This window comes from Gigantopelta aegis, chromosome 4 (genome assembly GCF_016097555.1).
Source record: "Gigantopelta aegis isolate Gae_Host chromosome 4, Gae_host_genome, whole genome shotgun sequence".
NCBI lineage: Eukaryota > Metazoa > Mollusca > Gastropoda > Neomphalida > Peltospiridae > Gigantopelta > Gigantopelta aegis.
The window spans coordinates 68,269,512-68,294,430 of NC_054702.1; the positions used below are offsets into that span (position 1 = coordinate 68,269,512).

Below are 24,919 nucleotides of genomic sequence, written 5' to 3' on the forward strand. Positions count from 1 at the left end.
AATAAAACAAACTTTACTTTTAAAATAGTTTACACCTACCCATTGAGCCTTGCGGAGCACTTACTCAGGTCTTTAATAGTTGTAGGCTGAAGAAGGAAAAACTGAAAAAACTACATTTAAGGAAATATTAATTACATAATTTTGCTAACAAGTAGTGTAGTGGTCTTAAGAATAATAGTATTTCCAGGATACAGTCTTGAATGTCATTGGTGTTACACATTGTCATTGGTGTTACGCTAGAATATTTTAGCTGTCATTTCTCAAGAAACTTTATTTTTGAAATTTAAATTGTTTATTTAAGAAAGCATACCTTCCACCTTTATGACTTTAATGAAATTTATTTTGAAGGACTCCATATTTTTAAATAATTAAAACGTCCACAGTGTATAATTTAAGTCACACAGAATATCCATGTGAAAATGCACAATTACACCCTTGGATAGTTTTTAATTATAAAGTTATTCCATATATGTTATTAGGGACACCCAAATAACACATCCATGTGCTCTTGATCACTATAAACCAATTGGATCACACTGCTGAACTACCCCACTTGTCCGGTAACACCAATGACATAATGAACTTGTTCATAGAATAACATGTGTCTGCACGTGCAGGCCGATTACAGTTCTGCGTGGCCAGATATAATTTTATGTTTCTTTGTTCATCAAGTTTCCAAAAGTTAACAATAAATCTTTATATCGTTTGATTGTTTTATCTTGAATTTGTATTTTGAAAAGTGACGCTTTGTGTAGAATGACCCATATATATATATACTACTCAAAAGAATTTAAGGGTCAAAAATTTATAACCAAATAAGTTTCAGAGTGTATTAGATTGATGATGTAAACTACACCAATTTTTTTATTTATTGTTCCATATTTACAAAAAAACCCACAAATAAACGTCACTGTATACAAGAAAGTCACATGACATGCTGTCAAAGTTGAAGGTTGTCAAACATGGATTTTACACATTAGAACATTCGTTTAATAGTGTGTGAATCCACCCCTGGCGCGAATACACTCGACACATCGTTGCCTCATGCTGTTGATCAGACGTCTGAAGAACTCTTGGGGAATGGCCTGCCACTCTGCCATAAGAAGTTGACCCAGATCATGAAGGTTGGCCGGAGGGGCATGGTTATCCCGAACTCTCCTGCCTAATTCGTCCCAGGCGTTCTCTATTGGGGCCAAGTCAGGCGAATATGCTGGCCAATCCATCCTGGCGATACCTTGTTGTCTGAGAAAGTCCGTTACCACCCTGGCGCGGTGGGGTCTGGCATTGTCATCCTGCAGAACTGCCCCACCGCCAATCTGCTGAAGGCCTGGGAGAACCAACGGCCGGATAATCTCATTCAGATAGCGGATTCCATTCAGATTGCCATCCACCACATAGAGGGGGGTCCTGTGGTGGATAGAGATGCCGCCCCACACCATGACGCTGCCACCACCGAACCGGTGACGTTGTCTAACGTTAACGTCAGCGAAGCGCTCCCCAGGAAGTCTGTAGACACGAACCCGACCGTCGTTGAACAGGAGACTAAACCTGGACTCATCAGTGAACATCACTCGACCCCACTGAACACGTTGCCACCGCAGATGAAGCGTGCACCAGTGACGTCTGGCCGTTCTGTGACGTGGTAGGAGTGGTGGTCGAACAGCCTGGCGACGGCAGCGTAGATTATTGGCTCTCAGACGATTGCGTATGGTTTGATCAGACACTCGAGTTCCAGCCGCAGTCCGCAGATTGTCACGTAATCGGCGTGCAGTGGTTGTGCGTTGACGTAGAGCCATATTGGTGATGTAGCGGTCCTCTCTATTTGTAGTGCTTCGGGGTCTTCCCGAACGTGGACGATTTCGAACAGAATTCGTTGCTTGGTACCGTTGCCACAGTCGGCCAACGACACTCTGACTGACACCAAGTCTCAGAGAAACATTTCTTTGCGTATTGCCATCCTGAAGCCAAGCAATAGCCCTTCCTCGATCTTCGATAGTCAGTTGAAGTCGTACCATTGTCGAATTTGGAGTGTGCACCGTACACGAACGCAAGCTCCAATTATACGGAAATTCAGCATTGGGATCATGGAATACACGTGCAAAGCGTGCAAATGAAGCGCTTTGTGAAAAAGCAAGTTATGGGCACTTAGCAGACCTTTCGCTTTCGCCCTAATTTACGTGCAAATGTAAGCATGTTTTCGCCATTAGAACTAGTCGACAGTGTCAATGACAGTGGATTTTAATTCATTTATGGGTTGCTTAGACCTACTTTCGTCAAAATGGAACAATACCATGCGTGACATTATGGTCTAGCTAATATAATTGACATTCAGAAAATAATGTCGAAAATATCGTCTGACCCTTAAATTCTTTTGAGTAGTATATATAATGAAAAGAAGTACTATCTAATTTCAAAACATGTTAAGAACATATTAATATATCGTTATATTTATACGCACCCCACACACCCCGGCAAAGGCTTCCAAAATAAGAATAAAAGGGAGAAAATATTGGTCTAGCGTTAGTTATAAAGATAATCTATATTTGTGTAGGCATATATGATATCTATTTTCATTTATGTTTTAATTACAATAAGATTTTGTGTGTGTGTATTGTATGTATTTAATTATTATGTAAATGTAAGAGCACTTAAAAATGAAAACAAAAGACAATGAAAAAATAAAAAATAAAACCGTAATATGATTTGTTAAAACTAATAGTATAACAGTAATCAACGGGGGGTGCAGATTATGTTTTATAGTAAGGAATATGGAGTGTAGGTTATATGTATAATAATGAATGGAGAGTGCAAATTATGCTTATAATATCAATGGTGGTGTGTGTGTGTGTGTGTGTGTTGTAGATTATGCGTATAATAATGAATGGTGATTACAAATTAAGAAAACTTTAAAATATGTCTCTGTATATTCAGCTTTTAAAAAATTATTAGTCTAATGTTTATAGTACCTCCAATTTCATTCTGTTTCCAAATATATATACAGTTGAAACCCGTTGGTTCGAACCCCGTTGGAGAAAGTGTTAGACCCATCGGGTAGTTCGACTAAGTGTAACTCAGGACTTTGTTCTTGGTTCGAGCGCTGCGATGTATTTGACCCTTCCGAGTTCGACCCAGGCCCATGTATGTATGTGTGTATGTATGTGTATGTATGTGTATGTGTGTGTATGTATGTATGTATGTATGTATGTATGTATGTATTGATGTATGAATATCTATATATTGTATGTATGTCGAGGTTGACTGTTACATACATAGATATTAAGGCACTGGCGCAGGGGATAATTAAATCGTTTCTGGCCTCACAAATTGTCCCATGCCGTTGCTGGGACTCGAACCTGTGGCACCGATTCGCCCGCAAATTGCAAGACTAACCACGATACGCTCTGAGCTATCGAAGCTTCCATAAAAAGGAAGTTCTTTAACTCAACCATATGCATGGGGCCTACAATCTACGCGGTCGATCCCGCTTACGTGCATGAAACAGTGGGCAGACCTGGCACTGGCTAGTATGTATTGATGTATGAATATCTATATATTGTATGTATGTCGAGGTTGACTGTTACATACATAGATATTAAGGCACTGGCGCAGGGGATAATTAAATCCTTTCTGGCCTCACAAATTGTCCCATGCCGTTGCTGGGACTCGAACCTGTGGCATCGATTCGCCCGCAAATTGCAAGACTAACCACGATACGCTCTGAGCTATCAAAGCTTCCATAAAAAGGAAGTTCTTTAACTCAACCATATGCATGGGGCCTACAATCTACGCGGTCGATCCCGCTTACGTGCATGAAACAGTGTGCAGACCTGGCACTGGCTAGTATGTATTGATGTATGAATATCTATATACTGTATGTATGTCGAGGTTGACTGTTACATACATAGATATTAAGACACTGGCGCAGGGGATAATTAAATCCTTTCTGGCCTCACAAATTGCCCCATGCCGTTGCTGGAACTCGAACCTGTGGCACCGATTCGCCCGCAAATTGCAAGACTAACCACGATACGCTCTGAGCTATCGAAGCTTCCATATAAAGGAAGTTCTTTAACTCAACCATATGCATGGGGCCATATGTATATGTATGTGTGTATGTATGTATGTATGTGTGTGTGTGTGTTTGTATGTATGTATGTATGTGTATGTATGTGTGTGTGTGTGTGTGTGTGTATGTATGTATGTCTGTATGTGTGTGTATGTATGTGTGTATGTATGTGTGTATGTATGTATGTATGTATGTACGTACATATGCATATACAACTAGCGTAAGAAGCGCGGTGCGGGTGTCCCGACTTATCTGAATCCAGTAGCAGCAGCGATGTATATATATATATATATATATATATATATATATATATATATATATATAAATCTTATTTTATTAGTAATAAACACAAATTAATGATGTAAGATTTTGGAAAATTAATAAAAAGGTCTAACAAAAGGGTATCAATCCTGAAAGGTATAATTATATTACATTTGTTTTCAGTACTTCAAAAAACCCATACCAAACAGTTTGGATATGCTAACATTCAACAAATAGATTAATTAATGCTAATTTCTTTTCTACTTAACCTGACCTCAAACAATGGCATATCCCCCACCTCTAGAGATAGTAGTCTGGTCCGAACATCCCAACAGCCAATGGGATGGCTAAAATGTTCCAGCGAGTCCTCTGCTTCTTGTTCCAGTCGCGTGACTAAAACTTCCTTTTTGTCCGCCGATTTGCTTTGCTCCAGTCAAATCTAAGCCATCTGGGGGTTTTCTGTTGGGTTTTTGTGTGGAATACTTTCTACCACATTTTATTTACCCTTTTACAGGTTTACTTGGTTTAATTCACTGTTTTAAAAGTGTTAATTCCAATCTTTTTACCTCACGTGCCGATAATCGGTCGTGTTGTTTACCAGACTTATGTTTGTTTGTTTGTCTTTACATAATTATCAGTCATGTCGGAGAGTTCGTGGATCCATTCAACTGATTGGGTTTTTCTCGTTCCGTACTGGTCAAAGTATGTGCTTCCCTGTCTGGGAATGTGCATATAAAAGATCCCATTCTGCAGTAGGAAAAATGTAGCGGATGTCCTCGGATGACTACGAGTCAGAATTACCAAATGTTTGACATCCAATAGCCGATGATTAATTGATCAATGTGCTCTAGTGGTGTCGTTAAACAAAACAACATTTGTATAACGTGTCCAGGACAGGAGAATCTCTGTGCGGCAATTGAAGACTACTTATATTAAGGTTCTTCTTCATGGGCCAAGGAATTAGGACAAGTTTCTGAGACTTCCGGGTCGATCGTTCCGCCAGTTCAGTCCAGCCTTCAATCGCAGACTCGGTTTCGGACATTCTCTACACAATGCTACCTGCCATGATTAAGACATATTTAGCTTTGACTTCCATCGTGGCTTCAATCTCAGCTATGGCTTCGACGGCTGTTACAGCTACAGCATTGTCTCTGGTTGCATCTTTCCCCTCGGTGACTGTTCCAGCCTCCGTGATGGCTCGGGTCGGCTTCTTCTAGACGCCATTGTATCTGCTTCCATACCGGCTCCTGCAGTGGCTCCCATAGAGACTATATTTCAGGTTATATTCACAAGGGTGTGTCTAAGTTAATGAAAATAAACAGTTTAATTATTTGTGTTCAAATGTTTTGTTTGTTTGTTGTTTTCTGGGGTGAGGTTTGGGGTTTTTCCCTACCATACAATATTTTATGGGGCAGAGTATAGCTCAATGATCGAGTATTTTGTTAATAATGACACTAGTACTTCTATAAGGGATTTAGAGGGTACGGTAGGTTATACATTTTTAGTTTGTGTGTCCATTTGTTGCACTATTTCGGTTGATAAACGTTTGAAACATGGTGCCACAAGTTTTGAATACCAGCTACATATAGGGTATGTAACAAGGTTCGAATGTAGAAGAACTACACATTCTACGTCCCTTCGGACTAATAAAATATATATTGCCATTTTAAAATTAGGAGTCGTCTATATGTATGTGGTTAAACTCTTTCTCTCTATCCCAAATGTCAGTCATATGTTGGACACAAAATGGCTGTGTAAAATGTGCTATAGAAAATTATATGGCATCAGAGCGGTTAAACACCCACATTTCGCATTCAAAAGGGTATGTTTTGTTGAACGATAGACCGAATGAGCTGCATAATTTCACAGGTGCTTCTGATATAAGTTCGAATGATAGAGCTGCTAACAATAACTGCAATGGGGAAAACGCAAACATGAAAAGGTTGCTTCACATTTGATGGCCCATGCCCTTTCAGGCTGTGATATTGCTGCCATAACATAAAAGGTTGTAAAAGTAACCGTTATGAAAATTATGTATGAAGCATTTAAACATCAGCACTTGGATGGATATATCATAAGATTCGGATGTCACAGGCGGTCATTAGCTTTAGATCACCTCTACAAATAATTATTCTACATGGAATGAAGACATGCACCATCTGAAATCGTCCAATCGATTCAATGCACCTTTTTAACCAACCTTTTTCGATGACTGAGTAATGTATCCATTATCAAGAGACAGAAATTGGAAAAGTAAAAACCGACTCCACAGTCTTAACCAAAACAACAGTTATTAGTTGCGACGTAACCTTTTATCACAGGCACGTTGACATTGAAGATTTGGTCTATATCATGCAACATTACATTCTAGACAGATTGGTAAACCATTAAAACGTAGCGGTCAGCGTAAGAATTATTATTTTAAATGATATTTGAGATAATTTTAATTTCTAAATGTATTGAGCACCCTCAAAACAGAAGTTAATTTCAAAAGGATTATTTAATGTGATGGTATTTCTGATATCAAATGACAACTTGGCAATTTATTCTCTTTATATGCATTATCAGAGCATTTTCTGTGAATACATACATGTAGAGTGGAGAAGGCTGATTTATACTCTACTGTAGTTCAATATTATTATCCTTGGTTTGGCAACAAACATTTCCAGATATTTCTCAAGTCATAATGGTTTTTGTGTTATTTGCCCCTGCACTCCCACAGAGAAGGTATATGAAATGATCTGCTTCTTAAATATATGAACATCAATATTTGCTGACCTTCCATGGGCTAACAACATTTCAAGGAAGTCTTTGTGTTGCTTGAGAATATTCAAAACCAGCAGTTTTCCATTCTGCATAAAAACACTGTTGGTATTATAGTCAGTAATGGTAAGCAGAGCTGGAATTGCTAGTTGGTGTCTTCTCTGCATCCTTAATGATGCTGTGCACAAGTTGAGTGTATAAAATGTTCGTATCTGGGATGTTGAACTAGCAGCTATTTATAGACATTGAAGTATAACTTTTGTCTGTGCATCTTCTTGTGTATTTTACAACACTCTCAGACATGGTTTGTATTTGAAACATTGTACATTATCTCACTAATAGAACCCTCTTCCCAAGAAGCTGAGGGCAGAGTTTTCTTCCTTTTTATTCACTTAAAAGTAATGTTTTCCTGTCCCTTGAGACCTTTGTAGGGATTGTTTAGATCAAGTGTGGCTTGGAAAAAAACCTTTTACATGAGAAATTTAGTGCCAAACCACGAATGCTGTTATTATGCTACTGTGAATTAGTTGCAAACCTTCCATCCATGAGAAATTCCCTGAAAATACGCTGTACCAATAGAGCAAATTGCAAGAGAGTAAATTGCCATGGTCTCATTTTGGTATTAGTCGTATCACAAAGTCCAGGGTATTCCTCAACCACATCTGACATGGCTGAGAAATGTCCAACGAAATACTGAAGCTGAAGTGGATGATTTGTGATCTGATGCTACAAGAGCTGTTGACATATTGAGGGAGTAACAAGAGCAAAGGCCCACAGGAAAAATAAGAAATTACAGATATTGTGAACACGATAGACATTATATTTGAATCAGATGATACGACTGAAATAGGAAAGAAAGTCAAGTGCTAGATATGCCTGATGACTATATTTGATGTCAATTATATACACCTAAGCATAAATTAAGTACAATTTAAATAGAAATACAGTGGACTCTGTCTAAATCGGACTCACTTCGTACCGTCGAAATAGTCCGGTTTACAAAGAGGACCGGTTTAGACAGAGTTCATCCAGAGTTATGGTTCTTGAATGATCGACAACTCGCGATCAACAATGGCATTTGAACCCATGGATGGTTGGGAAACACAGTCATACAAGCCAGACTTGCAATCGATTATTTCACAGACATAAAACATATACTTAAAGGGACATTCCTGAGTTTGCTGCAATTTTTAAGATGTTATCCACTAACAAAGACTTTTTAACGATTGTAATTACATATCAAATATATTTTTCTGCATAAAATATTAGTGGCTGCATATTAAACGTGTTTCTGGTCGTTCTAATATTTGTACTAGGTTAAATTTCATTTTATTTCCTAAAACATTATTTATTCGTACGTACGAAATTATTTGAATACAAATTCCAGATCTAACGGCCTACCGCAATAAGAGTAAACTTCACACCAGTGCGATTACATTTTGTATTTGATCTTGCGGTGGCGTCCTGATTACTCGGCAAGTGACGATCATTGTTCAACTAATTAAGCAGCCCGTCATTCAGTCAAATCTCAGTCCGGTGTAGACAGAGGTAATTAATGCATGAACGGTTCTTTCGTTCCTGATTTTTGATCCGGAGTCCGGAGTAACGGGCAACGGGCAACTATATTTACGTGCCCCTATCCACAAGGGTTCAGGCACGCCCACCCCGGAGTCAGCCTCTGACATCGCCAGTTGTCGATTCCGGGGCGGGGGGGGGGGGGGGGGGGGGGATAAAAAGAGTGCATGGGATAATTTTAAATAATGTGGTATGACCACTTAAAAAATTAAATAAATAAATAAAACAGTTACAAATAGGGGTCTATCATATTTATATATTATTACTCACATATTAATAATAGCACCATAATTAAAGAGCCTTATAACATTCTATTATTTTAATAGATAATTAGTAGGTGCAATTAGTTACAATTTCGATCGGGCAGTTCCAAATAAATATATACTATAATTAATTAATTACTAATAATATATATATATATATATATATATTTTTAATTTATTAAATTAGGCCCTGGAGGATAAAGGATTCGTAAAGCGGGGAGCACAGCGCCACCGGCAATCCGGCGATCAAACAGGCGGGAGGCCCACTCTGGTAAGTCCGGATTTCCACGGGGGGGCGTTCCGGGGGGGGGGGGGGGAGGCCTCCTAACAGGCTTCCCTATCGGCCAAAACCGCCAACGCCCTACCGCACCCAAATATGCACCCTACCACGGCGTCCCCCCCCCCATCCCGCCCCCCCCCCCCCAGGTTATCCATGTAACACAGGTGGGCCCTTCTTTTGTTAAGATGATATGAATGATATGAATGATGATATATGATAAGAAGCCCGCGAGCCGCCGTCTGGAGTGGTGGAGTCCGGAGTAGACAGAGTACGGATTAGGCAGAGATTTATACCTAAGAGATAAACGGTAGCTGGACGGGGCTTTAGAAATGGACCGGTTTAAGCAGAGATCCGGATTACACAGGTTTAGACAGAGTGTATATATATTTTTAAATATTCCAAGCTTCTGTGAGATAGATGAATTGTAAATTTAAAACACACATGCCGAGGAAAGGTACTTACAATTGGCTGGTACTAAGAACTGAGGGACATCTTCATAAATTTGTGAACATAATATATAAACTTCATATATTGAACCACAATTGATTAATGCAGCCTCAATCTGTTAAAAACAAAAAAACAAAAAAGCCAGGTCAGTGTGTTTTAATAATAAAGGCTTCAGGCAATCCTAAGTGTGTGTATACATAGAAATTAATACATTTCTGGCATTGCTTAACTTATTTTGAGAAGTATATAATTAATCATACCTCATATTATATTGTTTTGTAGTTGTTATTAACATCTACTTTATAGAATAAAAGGAAGAATGTAGAAATAGAAAATTATGAACTTGACATACATCATATTTGGGTCAGATAAAATGATTGAGAATTGGGAATGAAAGTTAGATTTTTATAGTGCTAGATGTTCGCCTGATGACAATATTCTATGTAGATGTCAATTATATACACCAAAACATAAGTTAAGCTTGATATAAATAGAACTGCAATTCTAAAATATTACAAAAAGCAACAAAAAAGGGAGCAATTTCAAGATGAACTGTTGTGAGATAGGTGAATAGTATATGTAATGCAGACTTGCCTAGAATGGTATGTAAATTCACTTTTTATGATTGTAAGACTTGTGTTTAATATAAAAATACTCAAAATATCCATGTAAATGGTTTAGACAGTATGTACTGCACCATATTTAAATATTCAGATATTAAATACAGTACAACAATAAAAGGTTCAGAATGTTTCAAGTACGGTATGTATATACATGTACATAGAGAATTATATAACAGGAAGTGCGTAACGTTTTCTGGTGAGTATACCCCCCGACCTCTATTAGAAATTAACGCGAAAGTTAGGCAGAGTTACGTCCCCTAACCGCTTTCCAGTTCCGGCGCGTTCCGCTAACAGCAAGCATGACCGATGACCACAGTATTTTTCTGAATCTTCAACTGAGATTTATGTATGCCAGCCCCTGTCATCATAAATGACCCCACCTATGTTTTAAAAATAAAGAATGATACGGGTAAAAATTAAGTTGCTGATTTTACGTTTGACCATGTGTTAAATATAGGAGATAAATCTAGCGAGCTGTCACCCACCCTGATTGTTTTGGTTTTCTTGCATGAACATTTTAGATTTTTTTTAAAAGCTGCAATCTCGTCTTACATTAATTATCATAATTTCACTTAAACATACAAACACACCTACAGTTTTAATTAATTGTGTGTGACAGTAACACAGTTGTAATAGATAATAGAAACAATGTTTATAGTGCGTTCCACTGGGAACGCATTTTTTAATACTGTGGAATTTACTACAAGTTATTTATTTCTGAGTCGATTGCTTTCTAAAGTACATACAAAAATAGTATATTTTTGTTATTTCCAAAACATTTTTATTTTTACGTCAAACCCAACTGAAATTATTTTTAAAAAAGACAAAAACAAAACAAAACATTTTTGTAGGAGAATGGGATGGACTATATTATGTAATATTCTGATCTGAGTCCGAGCACAAAAACGTCCGCTAGACTGGTTTATGCGCTTCACCTTAAAACAAATGGCCACGTCGGGAATCAATCAAATAGTTCACGAACGTTAGCGAAACGTTTGCTGGCTGAACTTGGGGCTGATGCGCAATTGATCGATTTCCGTCGGTGGGCCTATTGGGCTATTTCTCGTTCCAGCCAGTGCTCCACAACTGGTGTAACAAAGGCCGTGGTATGTACTATCCTGTCTGTGGAATGGTGCATATAAAATATCTCTTGCTTCTAATCGAAAAAACTATAGCCCATGAAATGGCGGCAGTGGGTTTCCTCTCTATTTATCTGTGTGGTCCTTAACCATATGTCTGACGCCATATAACCGTAATTAAAATGTGTTGGATGCGTTGTTAAATAAGAAACATTTCATTCCTTCCTTCCTTCGAAAAAAAATCCACATAGCAAGATGTTGAACATGTATTAGCTATCTAAAACACAAGCCAGAAAATAATTTAAGGGTGCCTGTCAAAATGTCCTATGTCAATCAATTTCAGCCTGTCAAAAATTAAACCTTTAAAAAAAATCCTCATTAGATGAAAGTTTGTTTTGTTTAACGACACGACAAAGAAAGAAAGAAATGTTTTATTTAACGACGCACTCAACACCTTTTATTTACGGTTATATGGCGTCAGACATATGGTTAAGGACCACACATATTTTGAGATGAAACCCGTTGTCGCCACTGTATGGGCTACTCTTCCGATTAGCAGCAAGGTATCTTTTATTTGCGCTCCCCACAGACAGGATAGCACAAACCATGGCCTTTGTTGAACCAGTTATGGATCACTGGTCGGTGCAAGTAGTTTACACCTACCCATTGAGCCTTGCAGAGCACTCACTCAGGGTTTGGAGTCGGTATCTGGATTCAAAATCCCATGCCTCGACTGGGATCCGAACCCAGTACCTACCAGCCTGTAGACCGATGGCCTACCACGACTCCACCGAGGCCGGTACGACACGACAAGAGCATATTGATTTATTAATCACCGGCTGTTGGATGTCAAACATTTGGTAATTCTGACCTATAGTCTTAGAGAGGAAACCAGCTAAAACAAATTCATTAGTAGCAAGGGATTTTTTATATGCATCATACTATACACAGGAAAACACATACCACGACCGTTGACCAGTTTTGGTGCACTGGTTGGAACAAGAGAAAAAAACAGTCAGTCGAATGGATCCACCGAGATGGTTCGATCCTGCGACGCTAGCACGTCAGGCGAACAGTCAACAGAATGAGCTAAATAAAGGTTTTCGTTGAATGAAGTATCGTTATAGCAAAAAACAAAATGCAAAACAGAAACTAAATTGCATATAAGTATTTATATCATTTTAAAACGATATGAGAACAAGTGTTCATGTAGTAAGTATCAATATACCAAAATCATTTAATAATTATCTTCGAGTAGCCATGACATATTAGGTATAGGCCATGGGCTACACAGAGTTCTTGTGTAACACCCCACCCCAACTCCACTACACTACACTGTGTGGTTTTTTAGAATCGTTTGTATGTCCTGAACATGAAACTAACTGGTAACAGTGAAAAACATGGGACCCACTACTCATTTGTCACCTGTGTTGGACCATATGACATGCTGTGATGTCGGATATTTATTAAAATTCCACTATTTCAGGAGAATAAGTAATTTCTTTTTAAAATATGCCCCAAATACTGTGAAAAAAACTATGTCGTATACACTGACGGAAAAAACAAACCCAAGTTTTTGTTCGGTGGTAAATATTTCAAATGTGTTATTGATGATTATTTCATTGTTTAGACTTTTAGGTTATGTCTTCATTACTGAATAAATTTTGACAAGTTTCATTGTGTTATTTATCACAGACGGCGTTTGCATGGATAACGTTGAAATGTGGGTACCCTACGCCATTTCCTAATCCAAATCAACGTGTGTGCCCACCCCGGGCTGCAGTCACTGCTCTAACTCTCCTTACCATTGACCTAATGAAGTTGTTTATGGTTCTTTGTGGAATGTTATTCCACTCATGAAGGGCCTGCGTGAGCCGAGGGAAGTTGTTCAGGACGTTGACGCGCTTCCTGACCCTCCTGTCCAGCTCGATAGAGTTCAAATCTGGACTGTCGGATGGCCAATCGAGCAAAGGAAGTTAGCAACGTGCGGCCTCGCATTATCCTGCTGCAACGTAAGGTTACGCGAGTGGATAAATGGAAGGAACGAGGCCTGATGACGTGATCCCGATATCTTACGGCTGTAACATTGACCTGGATGACCACGAGGTTTTTTCACGCCATAAGAAATACTTCTCCCTTCCCCTCCCCACCCCCACCTCTCCAAAAAAAAAAAAAAAAAAAGGAAAAAAATAAACAAAACATAACAGACAAAGCTGTCGTTTTCCTTTACGCACGCGTCTGAATATCGCTCACCTCGACGTCGTCCATCTGGCCTATAAAGCGAGAACCGAGACTCGTCAGTGAATAACACACGTCTCCAGTGGGCCAAGTGAAATCAATTTTGTGCATGTGTATGCAATAGATGTTGACGTCGTCTGGGTGTAAGTGGCGGACCAAGGTAGGGACGTTGTGGCCTTAAGTTGAACTCCGCAACCGATTCCTAACCGTACGTGTACACATTGGGCGACCACGAGTGCTTACAATCTGACTCGCCGTCTCTGTAGCCGTCTGAAATCAGTTACGGAGGTGTGAAAGACATATGCCTCTATCTTGACGTGGCAACGTAACGCGCGGACCTCCGCTCCTGAGACGGTCAGCTAATCTTCCGGTGGCTCTAAGACGCCGAACCAAATGCGCTATCGTTGACTGACGCGACGATACGATTGCCCCTGCATAATTAGAGCATAGCCATATCAACTTGTAACATTCTCGGCATTTTACTTTTCAGTCGTGTTGAAATGAAATGTTGTGCACTCGATGTGTACTGTTCAAAACTTCGATTTGGTATGGTGTTCAAGTCCATAGCACGTGGCAGTGGCCCGGATGCACGCTTTCTTGACAAATCGGTGAAAAGAATGCAGCTTTGCACGTGCTCACGGTTGACCCAATTGTAACCAAAGATTCTTTAGACAGTACCATGAGGTAATTATGTGTTAAATGTTACTTCATTTGGTATACGGATAAAAAAAAGAAGTTATATTACCAAAACTGAACTTGCGGGGTTTTTTCCCGTCAGTATATATTATGGAAAGGCCAATCTCAGGCAAACCATGCGCTGTTTATAATGATTCTGAAAATTAATTGATTGGATTAGCCATTCTTAAATTAATTTAAATGGACACAAAAATTTCAAGAAAACCCCCAACAGAAATTGGGATATGTTCAGTTAATGATGTCAAAGTCATGGAATTTGAGTAGATATCCGATATTATAGCATTTGATTTGATATAGTCTAGAGGCAGAATCCAAAAAGTGGCTTAGAAAAGAATTTCGTTTTACCAGACAAGAGTGAAAGCGATCACCGTGGTTATTCCATATAGAATAATGTGCTGCATTATACAAAATAACCAAACTATTGCTTTAAAATTTCGATTTTGTAAAGTATTCAATACAAGATCTCAACTTTAAAGGAATGCTTATTGCTTAATACCAACAAGTATATTGGTATATTTAATTATATAACGGGCACAGCCATTTTGTTTGATCCCAGTGAATATGCCCTCTGGCGAACCGGTGGTTACGTAATACTTAACGCGTCACGTCAGGAATTAGTTTTAGAACTGACTAAACAAACGGGATTTTTGCGGGATGATGAAACAGGTATGCATCGCAATGTTGTGTAATAATATCCATTCCAGTAAGCCAGCAAAAAGTATATATTATATTTCAATAAAAAATATATACCACCATTGTCAGTCAAAATAACTGTATCATGTTTGGTCCATGCATTAACCTCCGTACTGAAATAATAAACGCAGTGTTTTCTTAGTTAATGGGTCTATTCTTTTTAATAGCCTCCACCACTGATCCCTGATTTGCAGGTGTCTATTTGGTAGGTAACCAGACAAGGCAATTAATTACCGCCGTCTAGACACAAAAATACGTACCGGTATTATTAATATCACAATGTACTGTCAAATAACCTGCCACCCATAAAATGGTTATGGAAATTATCAGCCGTCATGCTTTATTACAGTAAATAATTCTGTAAATCTCTTGATTAAGTAGATTTTCCCATCTGAAATTACAGGACTGACCAATTACGTAGTCCCAAAGAAAAGAAAATTACCATTTGTGTGTCATGGGTGGTCGTTTTTGCTCCAACGTAGTCTACCAATAGGCCTAATAGTATGTATTTGTTCTTTAGATTTTTAAGAGAGGAAAATACTATAACCTCAGTTCGTCCTGTTAATGCAAATTGAAATATATTTAGTTAAATAGTTTATTATATTATCAAGTCATTCATGTTGTTTTACAAGTCAGGTTGATCAAAGCGATGCGCCTGCATTTTGAAATGATATAAGCATGTAAATACAGTTTACTAAACATTATTGAATATAGTATACTAACTTCTAAAATTAAAACTAGCTGCCATTTTAAAGATATCTTTTATTATTACTTTGAATATGAAGTTTTTTTCAACTTTCACTCATTATACTCGTCTGGTATCGGACTCATGACATTATTTAGCCTTTGTCGAAATTTATCACCCACTGGGCTGCATTTCCAAGCAATCCGATTCTTAGGACGCTTGGAGCCGATGATCCTTCGCCGGTATAAAGGCCTTTCACCCACCATGGGAGAATCCTGTCCTGGACGGAGGAGCTGGCTGAGGTCGACACCTGTTCCCAAGACACGCGTGCTCTAAATGTGCGCGTTAAATTCTCTAACCTGACCTGACGATGACTCCCAGAAGAGCAAGTTATGACCTGTCGACGGTTGGCATCCCTAGCATCCTGGCAGCACAAGTCTGCGAGATTCGGTGCTGAGGTCTTCTCGCTTCACTCATCGTTACTAAGATCCGAAGATCTCACTAAACCATTCAATCACTAAGTAGCGACAGGCGGTGTTTACAAAGGGTAGGCATGTAATCAACGCGTATATTCCACAATTATGGGGTACGATTACAAGCCCCAAGTCCCATCACGAGGGAGATTCAACAGCTTTTCCCACTCTGCCGCTATCTTTAAAATGGCAGCTATTTTAGGAGTTAGTATATATTCAATAATGTTTAATTTGTTAAGCTATATCTGTATAACAAATAGTGTGCTATTATATATACACCTCGTCATAAATATCGCACCACCCAATTTTGTTCACTAAGTAAAACTGGATCTTCAGCCTCATAAAAATGGTGCTTAGAAAAGCACATTAAACTGTTTATATGGCCTCATGTGAGCGTTCAGTCAGAAAATTTACAACACAAGACCGAATTTGAGCACTAAATGAGGGTTTAATTGTAGCAAAGTAAAGTTCACTAAAATCACCGTAAAATACGGTGAAATAAGTATGGCTGCCGGGGTCGTTACAACAGACACACAACACAGTTCACATTTCATTAATGTCAAACACACTAGTAAGGTCCACAATGACTGGCTAACTCAGTATCTGGTGTAACCGCCTCGCACTTGGATAACATGTTCTACACGCCTTCTCATGCTTGTCACCAGACGTCTGATGCTCTGTTGAGGGATCTGCTGCCACTCATCATGCAATGCATGGGTCAATTCCTGAAGGTTCTGAACTGGAGGATCCCTTGCTCTCACCCTACGTCCCAAAATGTCCCACAAATGCTCAATAGGATTTAGGTCTGGACTTCTGGCAGGCCATGGTAGTGTCTCAATGGCGTTGTGTTGGAGATGCTGAACAACAGCTCGAGCACGATGTGGTCTGGCATTATCGTCCATGAAGACTGGACGTGTGGCGAGAGCATGGTTATCGAAATGAGGCACAACAGCACCGTCCAGGATCAAGTTCTGGTACATCTGTCCATTCAGTGTTCCGGGAACTGTGATGAGGTCAAGTTTACAATCATAGGAACAACACCCCCACACCATGACGGATCCACCCCCAAATGGAACCTCAGCTTGAATGTTCCTCTGATCATATGCTGTGCCTCTCTGCCTCCAAACTCGTGCCCTCCCGTCTGTATGATGCAGCAAAAATCTGCTTTCATCGGACCAGTGGATCCTTCTCCATGTCCTCAGGTTCCAGCGATTACGTGCTTGGCACCAGGCTAAACGGGCATGGCGGTGCTGATTTGTGAGGAGTGGACGTCTGATTGGTCGTCTTGCTCTCAATCCTGCAGAATTTAGGCGTCGTCTGATGGTGCTGATGGACACTCTGTTGTATGGATGCCATCCATGTCGCAGCTGTGTACAAGTAGACTTTGGGCTTCGTCTGGCTTGGCGTACGAGAGCACGGTCTTCCCTGTCATTGGTTTTTCTGGGACGTCCAGACCTCGGTGCATCCTTCACTTCACCGGAAGCAGTATGTTTACGTATTAGCCTGCTGATGACAGTGTGATTAATGTTCAATTGTGTTCCAATAGCACGACATGACATACCAGTCTGGTGCATACCAATAATTCGCCATCTTTGGTTCAGAGGCACTGGACGCTTGGGCATTTCACTGGTTGGTCAAAATAAAGCTTAATTTATGCCTAAAATCAAATTTTAGCTGTGTCTGCCAACATAACATACACCAAAAGAGGCTATGTGCATACTGCATTGTTAGCAAACCGACCCCCGGATCAATCATGCTCGACTGAGCATGCACGTGCAGCTCGGAACAGGGTGTGTTTGTGATATTATGTTCACAGATGTTGTAGTATATTAAATATATACTTGTAGTTTAAAAAACCGAAACTTATATTTTCTAATTTTACTTTAAAATGTGTGGTGCGATATTTATGACGAGGTGTAATATAACATTTAGACAGACTTTGATCCTATATTGTAATCACTTTGCACTCAAAATCTCTAAAAAAAATTGTAAGATTCTCCACAATATTGTAATCTTAATTCTGTTTTAACTTACATTGTATTAAATTTGCTTATGTGATAAACAAACAATATTAAAAACAAATTCAGCCAAGCCAAGAAAAACCCCGTTAAAGTTGAGATTTTGTATTATATATAATAATATGCAAAATTGGAATGTTTAAGCAATAGTGAGTCCATATCAATGTGCAGTATGTGTTTAAAGTAATCCCATTTAAAAAGTATGACTGCGAAGATAATATTTATGAAGAAAATGGAATTTACAGGGGTTTTTTTAAAAATTTGTACCTCATGGTGGTAGCTTTGATTCTCTCGCGTAGAACGAAATCCTTAAACTGTAGACTACATATTAATACATAATTCATGCTATTGACACGTGTTGGCATTTTGGTGCACACAAATTGGAGGGTATCTATTATGGCCTGACGTCAACGAAAAACAAAAATTACAATTTTAGTGTACCCTCAAGCACAGGTCCTAGTTTAACTTTAGCATAATATGTAGCCCATGACATAATAAGTATATTTGTATTTTATATGTTAAATCATTGGTCTATTATAGTGCATAATTATGTAGATTAGTTGACCTTTTAATTCACTCACTGCATAGTAATTCAGATCCTATGCATAATTCAGTAATGTTTTAAATACTTTTGTTTCCCCACTTGCTGTTTCGTATATAAACCTATGTAAACCTATGTACAAGATAGTAAATTACATGACTGTTGCTGGTTCGTTGTTTTTCGGTACTTCAGTTCCTATATGCACACGTTACTTAACTTATTATCACAGGTGGTGGTTTTTACACAAACCATCAGGCCAGTTGACACTTGGAAGCAGTTGATCGCTTCCTCAAAGCGCCCAAGCCTTTCGACGATTTTTCGTCCTGGATGGACTTGAACATCCTGTACGCATTGTGTTCATCTTGCATCACGTCGTCGAGGTTACGGATGCGCGAGCGCTCTCCGTTCCACGTTATGCCTTGCTGCAAGTCTTCGCTGTTGAGGGTAGCTCCCTTGACGGTGAACACCCACATGGTCTTGTGTTCTGTGTCGGCCTCGCCCATGTGTATGTACACGGGGTCGAAGAGAAGAGTGTCCAGCACACAGCCGAGCTGAGACTCGATGACGTCTTTCATGTCCTCGTGACTGGCGTTCACGCCCTTCAGGGTGAAGCACATAGCACCGGGTTTCGAAGGCGGAAGGGTTTTACGCATGCGTATTGTTGGCAGTTTCATGCTTTTCTTTCGGTGGAGTTTTTTAACTTCCGGTTTTAGGTCTTCTTCGTTGTTTTTACTTTCAAGCACGTCTGGGGTGCGATGTAATTCTGGGGAAGATCTGGAAAGAAGTAATGAATAAAAAGGTGCTATGAAATAGGTTGTATTACTGTGAATTAAGATGGACTCGCATGCTGTCTATGCAAGTTTAACGAAGTTACAGCTATGAGTCTCTAGTATTTTATCAAGCCACAACCATTCATAATAAAAACATACCTTTTTTGTCTTTTTACTCCCCCCCCCCCCCCCCCCCCCCCCCCTCCAATCCAGACATAAAGAAATCTAGTTATGGTGTTTTAGGACAACTGAAGGCTATTACAATAATACTATAGTGTGCCTGTAGATGATAGTGATGTCAAGGAAACTAACGCTGGACATTAAATGATTCATTAAGGTACCACAACATTTAATATAAAATATAGAAATACAATGTACCTTTCAAATCTTGTACGATTATTAGTATGTTGACCTCTGTAATATGTAAATAACCTATATTATTTGAAGTTGCTTGTTATTTATTATTTCTAAATAATAAATGTTCATGTGATATTATGCTGCTGCTGATATAACAGCAAAATCAGACTGCTCAGAAATAAGGACGGATAACTCCCACATTTTTATGGTCAACCTATATTTACTTTTTGCATGTTAGTTGTCATAAAAATAGCATTAATTTAATTCTCTCGAAATTGTAGTATTTGTTTTACAGAATACATGCAAAGGTAAATAGTGGTGTGCAACTTGAATGTTATAAATAAGATATGGTACATGCAGATGTTCATGCAGGCGGACATTGTTAAAGGTGCAAACTCTATTTTCAACCCGTAAAAATGCAACACATTTGGACAACGTTACATGAGAGTGAAACAAAAGTCTGTGACGTTGAAACGGTGAAATATCTTTAGAAATAGACTAAAACTCGACTCCATTACTGTTATTTCTCCAACGCACGTACGTTTTTAAAAATATGAAAACGTTTGTGGTATTAGAAACACCAGGATGACCAGAAACACTTCGGTTGTACGGAAATGGATTATCTAAACAATAAAATATAAGTAATGTTTGATTTCAGTAATCATAAACGGCTGTAAGTGAAAAATGTGGATTAGTGTTTAAGACCTGTTTAGATAAGAAACTCTCACCCAGTTATTAATTAATATCATGGACGGGCACCAGATAGTGGATCATGGAGTCACGACTTCTGATATGGGAATATGGTTTTGTCGTTCAGATTCGATGAAGCACATTGCAGGATCTTTTATGACTCCTCGATATATTCTTATGATTTCTTGGATTGTTGTTAATTTCCTGAATCGGATAGGACTGGATTTCAATGTTTAAAATCTTAACTAATCTCACGAAATCGGCGATTCTGGAGACACTGACAACTCATCTGCCAGCGACTAGAAGTAAAATGGTCTGAGACAATTGAGTTGAGCTAAAACAGCCACCTTGGTGTCAGCGTCAGTCTGAAGGATACATTCAAACTAATTTTGTCATAAAATCATACCTGGTGAGTGAGCAAGGATTTTTGTTAGTCAGGTTACGTGTCACATTTGAAAAGATAAGGACAGGGAAGTGGTGCTAGATTGTAAGATGTTGACATGCAAGAGATGCTGCATGACAGTTCCGAAATATTATCATTGAAGGCAAAAATGGAGAAGGAGAAACTGACAGAAAATCAACCAAAGGGTGATATTTCCACAACGAATACACAAGAGCCAAAAGGCAGTGTTAAATGCAGAAAGGTGCTGACGTATATTAAAAGAGATGCAAGGGATACATGGTTTCCTTTTTCCCCCATTCACCGTTTCAGTCTTGGATTACGTGTGAACCTGGACTTCTCCAAATACGTATTGTACATCACTGCAAGAATGTCAAAGTTTCGAGGGAAGAAGTCTCGAAGATGCATCCGTCGATAACGTCTTGGCTTTGGTAGGCTCGAGCCAGGACGCCACATGCCCTGTTTCATCACCAACAACTGCGGCTGTTCGAGGACGTGAGGAGGATTGGGAGTACGTTTGGAACTATGGGAAGTCGATGGTGTGTTTTGAAGTGTTGACATCGTTGGTTTTCTACTTTTAGAACATGTTGTAATAGGTACACAATACAAAAAAGGATAATGGTGTAGCATTAACTGGACCATTACTGAGTTAATTCCACCAAATTAAATTATATAGACGGCAATAGTAACATGTTTCTAAAGTTGCTACATGCAATATTTCCATCACAATATACATCATGGATATAAATACTTCTAACCCTACACAAAATGGAGTCTATGCTGCTAGTTTTGCGTCTTTAGCTATCCCAGTTCTGCACATGATTTGTAATGCTACATTTAGTGACATCTTACAAAAAAATAATAAACATTGACTGGGCATTTACTTTTTTTACGACATAATCTGTCACACATCTCACCAATAATATCTACAAACCAATTTCTGAATTCTAAAAAGTATAACTTAATCATATTTTATTATATATGAAAACAGCATACTTGCGACCAGATTTAGGACGGCTGACACCGATGTGGGTGTTTTTATCGTCTGGACACCAAGGGGGACTGAAACAAGAAAATATGGGTTAATGTTTTATACACACACAAGAAAAGATGAGTTAATATTTTATACACACACACACACGCGCGCGCGCGCGCGCGCGTGTGTGGGCTATTTTCACAAAAAGGGGCAAATAACAGTAAATAACTTTTTTTAAATGTTGTTTTTCATGTTTTTAATAGTAAAATCTAAAGTAAATAAGATCAGTGATACATTATTTGAATTAACAAATCATACATGATTGTTTTAAATGTACATGAAAATATATATGTTCGTGTTTTTCGGCTTTTTTACCCTTAAAGCCGCACATCCTAGTTCCATCCAGCGAAAATAAATTATAATTTGGTTAATCTACAAACCTGTAACACACTTAGATCACGTTTTTATCAAATGGAGTAAAAAAGCAGGTTTTATATCGATAAATACCATGGGAATCCCCATGTCCCAATTGCTTGAAATAATTTTGAAAGTTAGTATTCTGATGTCACCGGTAGATGTCGCTCGAAGCACAACAATGCCTACGTCACGACAAATTTCACAGACTTGGGGTGCGTTCGTTTCACCTCTCCTGGACATGTTCCAACCGTTCTGTCCTGGTTGTATCCCCTCTCCAGATATCGTAAGACTTAGCAAAATTATTGGTTTTAAGGGTTTGTAACGTTTTGTATTGAGACACTTAATTAACTGAACGTTATTGTTACTGAAAATGTTCACGAACTGTGAAGAAAAATCTCACAAATGAACAACAACAAATCGGATGTTGATTGCGCGAACCGTGCACGAGAAAACAAACCGAACCAAAATGATAACGGTCACGTGATATACCAACGTCTGTGACATTGAAATGGAAATATCCCCTCTAAAAATAGATTGGACCTCGCTTGCTTAACGGTTTTTTCTCGACAACACGTCTTGTGAAAAAATGCAAAAAATGCATTTCGTGGTTTTACAAACATCAGGATTACCAAAAAGCACATCAGGTGAATGGAAATGTGTATTCTAAATAATAAAATGTAAGTAAAGTGCAATTTTATTTGTGAAAAATGGGGTTTAATAGCGAAAAACAACGCCGTAATGGTTAACAAATAAACGTAACTAGGGTGTGTCCCTTTAATAGTAAGGCATAATGGTAAACAATTGTCTTTACCTTCATGTCTTTACTGTTTAGTGTTAAAACATCAGTGGCAAAGTAAATTAATAATGGTAAATATTTTATAAATGTATATAGATATCTATAATTGTTACTATTACAGGCATATGTAAGATGTAATGCTAGACTCGATGATTGTGAAAAATTGTCAAATCTGCCATTATTCAACATATAGGTGACGGTAAAGATAAACTTTATAACGGTAAAGACACATGGCATATCCATGGTATTTGTGCAGTCTGCAATGTACTTCAGTAATGCATACATACAAATGGCTTTTAAATATATATATACTGAATGAAAAATATAAACGATGGGTTTCTCGTGTTTTCTGGATACTTAATTAAACTAACGGTAAAGACAAACAATAAGTGTGACACTGAAAAACGTATTTAAAAAAAGTAATAATAACTTGCCTATAAAGCCAGCTAGTGTCCATGTATTTGACATGTTGGTCTAAACTTGACCTAGATGTGACAGTGCCATCTGGTGGATAATGTTTATACTAATCAAATTTGTGGTCCTTTTTATAGATAATATAACGATAAAGACAATACAATGAAAATACAAGATACATAATGATTTATTACATTTGTATAACCTATTAATGAAAAGTAATCCATAAGTAGCGGTTTGTTGAAAGCCTTAGTCTTGAAGATATACAAAAATGTTGACCCCACTTGACCGTAAAAGACCCCAAAAGGACCTTTACATTAGAAGAAGTTTGCTGGCGTGGCGGTCTATTTTTAGATTAAAAATCATTTATGACGCGCTTCCGTCTAAATATAGACTAGTTACCGAGCCGGACTAGACCATTACAGAGAAGGGGTGTAATCATACAATATTTACCTGTGCACTACAGGACAATACTGCTGCACGTTGACCCTCGCAGTTGATTGTTTGTGAAACAGGGACATTTTAATCTGTACATAATGTTTTATTTTGTTTATTTCAGTTTACAATTAGTTTGTTCTTTCTTTCAGACTGACATGCAAACTGAAATAATTATAGTTCACCTGACTCTTGCACACACTTTATTTTTTTTAAATTTCCAAAACTTTTATCCTTTTTTGACTATATGTCGTCCCAAACTAAAATAATCAAGGAAAAAAAAAAAAAGGATTGTTTTTAACAAAATTTATAGTATAATAGTATATCTTTACTCCTTTGCATAAATAAAGAATTCATACAACATATTAAAATTTGTCAATTTAGGAGGGTTGAGTTTCATGAATTTCACACAAAATGTCAAATATCGCGTTTTCGTCAAAATCTTCAAAACCACAACCACCTTAAATTGTAAGATATGTCTACAACATAGTCATTTTAATTGAAGTTTGTGGTTACTATGGTTATGAAAATGACCGTGGAATATTGCTCAAAAATCGAAAATTGTCTAAAAAAATAAAAATTATTTCGCTATTTTATTTTTTTTTGAAATAATTTTATTTAAATTCACAGAAAAAAATAATGTTTTTCTTATTTCCAAAACGTCGATCCTAACTAAAATAATAAAGGTAAAAACCCTACTCAAGACTGCTAGCTGTTTCTGGTATAGGCCCACGAAATGCACATAACACACAACTCATCCACACCTTGCATCAGCAGCAATGGTACAGCCCACGCATGTCAGATGTTTACCGGACAAAAGACACAAAAAAACCACCTTCGTGTCGTTTATAAGACAAAAATTACAAATATTACACATTTAGCATAATCTACAATCAATCCCAAAGTCATAAGAGCCCATAAAATCGAGAAATTGATACATTTGTTTACAAACTTTGACGTTTT

The 24,919-nt window shown here is 38.2% G+C and overlaps 1 protein-coding gene across 1 annotated transcript in view; it reads left to right on the forward strand.

Moving 5' to 3' along the window:
- LOC121370985 overlaps positions 1-24,919 on the forward strand; it is a 60,355-nt gene that overhangs the window by 6,160 nt on the left and 29,276 nt on the right. Inside the window, exon 2 of the mRNA XM_041496563.1 lies at positions 9,116-9,199. The gene's annotated coding sequence lies outside the window, so the exon portion shown is untranslated. The remainder of the gene's footprint in view (positions 1-9,115; positions 9,200-24,919) is intronic.